This window comes from Photinus pyralis, unplaced genomic scaffold, assembly GCF_008802855.1.
Source record: "Photinus pyralis isolate 1611_PpyrPB1 unplaced genomic scaffold, Ppyr1.3 Ppyr1.4_LG10, whole genome shotgun sequence".
Classification (NCBI taxonomy): Eukaryota; Metazoa; Arthropoda; class Insecta; order Coleoptera; family Lampyridae; genus Photinus; species Photinus pyralis.
Window position 1 is genome coordinate 3,363,168 of NW_022170250.1, and position 5,527 is coordinate 3,368,694.

The window sequence follows — 5,527 nt, forward strand, 5'->3', positions numbered from 1 at the left end:
GTGGGCGTGTAGGATTGCTGAATTTGAGTCTTGGCGTGCTCGACAATTGGATACAGAGCAAGTGTCCCTAAATTGGGATTATTCCCTGTTTCCTGTCTCCTGATTCGTGTAGATATCTTCAAAAACACATGGTGGGAGTGTAGGATTGCTGAATGAATTTTTGCTGAATTTGTGTCGAACTAGCCTTCGGCGTGCTCGGCAATTGGACACATAGCAAGTGTCTTTAAATTTGGATATTTCTCTACTTCCTGTCCTTTGATTCGCGTAGATATTTTCAAAACCGAGTGGTGGAAGTGTAGGATTGCTGAATTTGTGTCTAACTCGCCTTCGGCGGCTTACGCAACAGTTGGATACATAGCAAGTGTCTTTCAATTGGGATTTCTCTCTACTTTTTGTCCCTTGATTCGCGTAGATAACCAAAACCACATAGTGGGAGTGTAGAATTGCTGAAGTTTCGCTGAATTTGTGTCTTGGCTTGCTCGACAATTGGATACAGAGCAAGTGTCTCTAAATTGGGATTTTTTCCTGCTTCCTATCCCTTGATTCGCGTAGATATCTTCAAAAACGCATGGTGGGAGTATAGGACTGCTGAACTTTTGCTGAATTTGTGTCTTGGCTTGCTCGACAATTGTATACAGAGCTAGTGTCCCTAAATGGGTTTTTTCCCTGCTTCCCGTCTCTTGATTCGCGTAGATATCTTATACCGCTTGGTGGGAGTATAGGTAGTAGTGCTGAATTTTTGCTGAATTTGTGTCGAACTCATCTCCGGCTTGTTCGACAATTGGACACATACCAAGTCTCTTTAAATTGTGATTTCTGTCTACTTCCTGTCTCTTGATTCGCGTAGATATCTTCAAAACCGCATAGTGGGAGGGTAGGATTGCTGAATTTTTGCTGAATTTGTGTCTAACTCGCCTTCGGCGGCTTACGCAACAGTTGGATACATAGCAAGTGTCTTTCAATTGGGATTTCTCTCTACTTTTTGTCCCTTGATTCGCGTAGATAACCAAAACCACATAGTGGGAGTGTAGAATTGCTGAAGTTTCGCTGAATTTGTGTCTTGGCTTGCTCGACAATTGGATACAGAGCAAGTGTCTCTAAATTGGGATTTTTTCCTGCTTCCTATCCCTTGATTCGCGTAGATATCTTCAAAAACGCATGGTGGGAGTATAGGACTGCTGAACTTTTGCTGAATTTGTGTCTTGGCTTGCTGGACAATTGTATACAGAACTAGTGTCCCTAAATGGGTTTTTTCCCTGCTTCCTGTCTCTTGATTCGCGTAGATATCTTCAAAACCGCATAGTGAGAGGGTAGGATTGCTGAATTTTTGCGAGTTTGTGGCTTGGCTTCCTCGACAATTGGATACAGAGCAAGTGTCCCTAAATTGGGATTTTTCCCTTCTTCCTGTCCCTTGATTCGCGTAGATATATTCAAAAACGCATGGTGGGAGTGTAGGATTGCTGAATTTTTGCTGAATTTGTGTCGAACTCGCCTTCGGCGGTTTACGCAGCAATTGGATGCATTATACATAGCAAGTGTCTTTCAATTGGGATTTCTCTCTACTTCCTGTCTCTTGATTCGCGTAGATATCTTCAAAACCGCATAGTGGGAGTGTAGAATTGCTGAAGTTTCGCTGAATTTGTGTCTTGGCTTGCTCGACAATTGGATACAGAGCAAGTGTCTCTAAATTGGGATTTTTTCCTGCTTCCTATCCCTTGATTCGCGTAGATATCTTCAAAAACGCATGGTGGGAGTATAGGACTGCTGAACTTTTGCTGAATTTGTGTCTTGGCTTGCTGGACAATTGTATACAGAACTAGTGTCCCTAAATGGGTTTTTTCTCTGCTTCCTGTCTCTTGATTCGCGTAGATATCTTCAAAACCGCATAGTGAGAGGGTAGGATTGCTGAATTTTTGCGAGTTTGTGGCTTGGCTTCCTCGACAATTGGATACAGAGCAAGTGTCCCTAAATTGGGATTTTTCCCTTCTTCCTGTCCCTTGATTCGCGTAGATATATTCAAAAACGCATGGTGGGAGTGTAGGATTGCTGAATTTTTGCTGAATTTGTGTCGAACTCGCCTTCGGCTTGCTCGGCAATTGGACACACAGCAAGTGTCTTTAAATTTGGATTTTTCTCTACTTCCTGTCCTTTGATTCGCGTAGATATTTTCAAAACCGAGTGGTGGAAGTGTATGATTGCCGAATTTATCTCTTGTTGATGGCTTATTCGACAATTGGATACAAAGCACGTGTCTCTAAATTGGGAGTTTTCCCTGTTTTATGTCCCTTGATTCGCCTAGATACCTACAAAAACGCATGATGGGAGTGTGGAATTGCTGAAGTTTTGCTGAGTTTGTGTCTTGGCTTCCTCGACAATTGGATACAGAGCGAGTATCTCTAAATTGGGATTTTTCCCGCTTCCTATCCCTTGATTCGCGTGGATATCTTCAAAAACGCACGGTGGAAGTGTGGGATTGCTGAATTTTTGCTGAATTTGTGTCAAACTCGCCTTTGGCAGCTTACGCAACAATTGAATACATACCAAGTGTCTTTCAATTGGGATTTCTCTCTACTTCTTGTCCCTTGATTCGCGTAGATATCTTCAAAACCGCATAGTGAAAGGGTAGGATTGCTGAATTTTTGCTGAATTGGTGTCGAACTCGTCTCCGGTTTGCTCGTCGATTGGGCACATAGCAAGTGTCTTTAAATTCGGAGTTTTCTCTACTTCCCGTCCTTTGATTCGAGTGGATGGTAGATGTGTAGGATTGCTGAATTTTTGCTGAATTTGAGTCTTGGCTTATTCGACAATTGGATACAGAGCACGTGTCTCTAAATTGGGAGCTTTTTCTGTTTTCTGTCCCTTGATTCGCCTAGATATCTTCAAAACCGCATGGTGGGAGTGTAGGATTGCTGAAATTTTGCTGAATTTGTGTCAAACTCACCTCCGGCTTGCTCGACAATTGGGCAAGTGTCTTTAAATTGGGATTTTATTAGTGCTATCACTTATTTGAAGCATGATTATGCAATTGCCGAGCAAACCGAAGGCGAGTTCGGCACAATTCGACGAACCAGCAGTTATTGTCCATAGCGATCACACAAAATTTTGTACGGCCCCTGTAAGACAGTAGTTTCTCTGCTTCCTGTACTTTGATTCGCGTAGATATTTTCAAAAAATGCATGGTAGGAGTACAGGATTGCTGAATTTTTGCTGAATTTATGTCGAACTCACCTTGAAGGAATTTTATGGGTCTTTGAGCGTTTTTAATTGTTTGGAACGGTCTTTAATAAACCCTAAGGTTTTTGAAAGTGTTTTGGGGATCTTTTAAGGGTTCGACAATAATCTTAGTTGTTCAGATCGCCTTTCTACTTTCTTCCGTCCGTACGTCTGCTTGTCAGCCCACCAACCTGCAAGCTCACCTAGAATTAAAGATGTGGGCAGAGATCGTTACAATTCCCATATCTGTATCAGTGTGAAAGCAAAAAAGTTCCTATTATTAGAGGTCAATTTGAATTTGGATAGTCGACGTCTGGCACAGGAGGGCGTCGTCGGCGTTTCGCTTTGCCCGTCACCGTCGGAGTGTCTACGTTTTTAACTCAACGAGGAAAACGTGTCGGTTACGCACTACGTGAATTACTCGCCCACTTCGCACCCTTCAATTACAACCCCGATTCCCGACGGCGGCGACTGTTGTTTCTTTTCGTTGAGAAAAATGAGGGTTTGATTAGCTTACCGAATTGGATTTGTGTGGCAGTAAATCGGTGGATAATTTGATGCATGTGGGGAAGTAGACAGACTAAATGGATCCGCGGCGATTATGTACCTACTTATTTTTAGTTGAAATGAAAAATAGACTGCAAAAAATGGGTGATAGTAATGGAAAATAATAGGGTAAGGACACGCAGCGTCTTTGAAAATCTGAATGACGTACATCATTCATCTTTTTCAAACCACGTGCGATACACGCGATAAATTAAATTAATTGACAAACAGCTTGGACCACGTGGAGGAGGTCGCGAGGAAACAGTACTGCAAGCAAGAAGCCTGTGGTTGCCGATAGACCCTCCAAAGCAGTAGGTACTTAACCCATAGGTGATGAGGACGTGAGGAAAACCGAAAAAGAATTTGAGGATCTTGAGCGGTTTATCTAAAAGGAATGTGGAATGGATTTGATGGCCGTTGAGGAAGATTTGTGGGGAACTTTAGTTGGAAATTGAAGAAAAGAAGCTTGAAGGAACTTGAGGGAAATCTGAGGGGAGCAAGAAAATGAGTTTGTGACGCCTAGAAATGACTTTAGAAGTGACTTTGTACCAACCCCTATTTCTTATCAATCACCTCTGGAAAAAGAGGTCAGACTTCTGACGAAGAGAGTTGACTGGAGACGTTATAAAACAGGCTCAAAAAGTTAACATGGATTCGGAGTTTAAAGTCTTCAATCCCAAAAAACCAAATCAAATCAAAGTTATTCTTGATGGGGCCGCAAAAGAACCATGGTTTGGGTCTCAACGACATTCTTCTCTCAGGTTCTGACGTGCGTCCAGGGATTTTGATGAGGTTTAAGGGCTTTCACGGTTCATACCAAAGATATGTTGTACCAGACCCTTAGTCGAGACGCGCAAAGACTCCTCTGGAGGAAAGGCAACGTCCTGATCGTTCCTGCTTTATAGCTTAAAGTGTCATTCCTTTAATGTAATACTTAACCCTTTCTTCGTGTTGGTGGCCCAATTCAAATGTCTCTTTTACGGCCTTAATGGTGTTTTAGGTTCGTCTAGAGTTCTCTATTGTCTTCTAAAACTTTGTTAGGGTTTAAGGGTGTATTCAAAGGCCATCAAAGATCTTAGAACTGTTATTCCTTACATACTTCTAAGAAGTTCCAAGTGTTCTGAACAGAGTTTTCAAGGGACATCAACAGGAGCCTTTTGGAGTCTTCCTGATATTTTAAAAACAAAAGTTTTATTACTCCTTTCCTTACATGTTTTTTTAAAATAAGAGCTTTAAGTGACGATTTTAGGGCGTTCATCGGGGCATTTAAGTAGCTTTGAATACCTTTAAAAGGTGCCACGGATTTTATGGTGTCCAAGAGACACCCCAAGCGTCATTTTGCATGTATTCAGTTTTTAAAATTCGTCTGAACTTTGTTGAAGCAGCTTTACAGTGGTTCTCGTTCTCAAAAGAGATGCTTTGGGAAGTGGTATTTACTTTGTCCATTTTTAAACACTGTTAAAAATTACAGTCTACCGAAGCTTCCTGGCCATCGAACGATCCAAAAGATATTCCAGAAGCTTTTAGGGTCCTTAAGATGCTCTTGATAAAGGGTGTTTTGTAAGTCCTTGGGATCTAAATACCCCCCCCCCCAGTATACGAATATCTGGTAATTTTTTCATACCCCCTCCCCCACCTCCCGTTCCGCATTCCTTCCTTAGAGGATTGAAACCCTTAACACTTACACCATAATGTTTGGTAAAGGTCTTTAGACTTGAACGTTTCGAGGAAGAAAGGGAGAACGCAGTACCGGGGTGTTCTTGGGAGT